Source organism: Somniosus microcephalus, unplaced genomic scaffold (assembly GCF_052327205.1).
Source record: "Somniosus microcephalus isolate GS21.2 unplaced genomic scaffold, FLI_Smic_1.0 unresolved_chr1, whole genome shotgun sequence".
Taxonomy (NCBI): domain Eukaryota; kingdom Metazoa; phylum Chordata; class Chondrichthyes; order Squaliformes; family Somniosidae; genus Somniosus; species Somniosus microcephalus.
This window is the reverse complement of record NW_028225179.1, coordinates 13165737-13167376: the sequence shown is the minus strand read 5'-3', so window position 1 is coordinate 13167376 and position 1640 is coordinate 13165737. Positions and strand designations below refer to the sequence as shown.

General features: G+C 42.9%; 1 non-coding gene across 1 annotated transcript; it reads left to right on the top strand.

Moving 5' to 3' along the window:
* Window positions 1-400: 400 nt before the first annotated feature.
* Window positions 401-484, top strand: trnal-uaa (transfer RNA leucine (anticodon UAA)). The gene has a single exon. It is a non-coding gene; the product is annotated as a tRNA-Leu (tRNA).
* The last annotated feature ends 1156 nt before the right edge of the window (window positions 485-1640 follow it).

Sequence of the window (1640 nt, the reverse complement as noted above, 5' to 3'; positions counted from 1 at the left end):
TCACTCTCCCCATCGCTCCCCCACATCGTTTTACTCTGCACCTTATAATATAACCCTTTAAGCGCTGGCTCAGTTTAGAGCTTGCTGATCCTGGGTGTTTGACCTGCATTTTAACATTCTTCCTTCAAAGGTTTTCAGTGTTGACGGGAGTGTTACATGTTCTGTGGGCTAAAAGCCGAGGGGATTCTTGTCCAGTTACGAACGGTCAGCGCAATGCGTTACTTGCCCAGCTGCTGTGCTTTTGCAGTTCAGCTTTTCACCGTCTGTAGTTTTAGAAAATGTCTTTATCCTCTCACATTTTCAGATTATGCTGACGCGTAGTTTGCTCTACGCTGAAGACTAAACTTAGTCAGCAAGGGATTTGTCGAATTTTCAAGCACTGCGCGGGTGGGCTTCTGCCACTAGGGTGGCCGAGTGGTTAAGGCGTTGGACTTAAGATTCAATGAGCGTGTGTCTGCGTGGGTTTGAACCCCACTCCTTGGTAGATGCTAAGGCAACGAGGTTGAAAGTAAAACCTAAAGCTATTTTTGGTATGAAAACGCTTATGATCTCTGCAAGGGATGGTGCCATATTTATAATTCACCCTTCAAGACAGCGTTTCTTCATTTACAATTGGTGTACTGAACATAGGAACCGGAGGAGGCCATTCAGCCCCTTGAGCCTGTTCGCCCTTCACTGAATTCCTGTCTGAGCTTTGCCTTAACTCCATCCAGCTGCTTTGGCAACACATCAATTTAACGCATGTGTAGCAAAAACGTACCGATCTCAGATTTACATTATTAGTTGAGCTGGCATATACTGCTATTTTGTGTGAGAGAGTTCCACACTGCTACCAACCTTCATGTGAAGAAATGTATCCTAACTTCTTTCGCGAATGGCCTGCCTCTGATTTTACGATTATGCCCCCTTGTCCTCGGCTCCCCCACCAACGGCCAAAAAAGGTTTCTCTCTATCTAACTTATCAATTCGTTTCAAAATCTTAAAACCTCAATCAAATCCCCACAACCTTCTATATTCCAGGAAATACAAGCCCAGTTTATGTAATCTCTGTTCATATTTTAACCATTGGAGCGCTGGTAACGTTCTGGTGAATGTGCACTGCACTTCCTCTAAGGTTAATCTATCCTTTCTAACAGGCGGTGCCCAGAACGGTACACAGAACTCCAGATGTGGTCTAACCAGGTCGCTGTATAGCTGCAGAATAACTTCCTCTCCTTTATATTCTATTTTTTTGATTATTTTTGTACCTTACTGCTACATTTCAGTGGTCTGTGTACATGGACCCGAAACCCCTTTGGAACTCCACTGTTCCGAACTCTGCACCATGTAATTAATACTCGGATCTACTTTTTAGGTCTAAAATGAATGACGATATACTTACCTGCGTTGTAATCCATCAGCCACTGTTTCGTCCATTCACTTAATCTATCAATATATCTTTGTAATTATATGCTGCTGTCTACACGACTTACCATACCACCAGCCTTTGCATCATCAGCAAACGTGGATATAGGAATTTTCTAAGTCATTAATAACTATAGAAGTATTGTGGAGTATTTTAAACCAACACCTGACACAAGGTTTTCGGATCGATAATCAAGTTGTCTTTGTTACACCAGTGGGGAGACAATCTGCTCTGT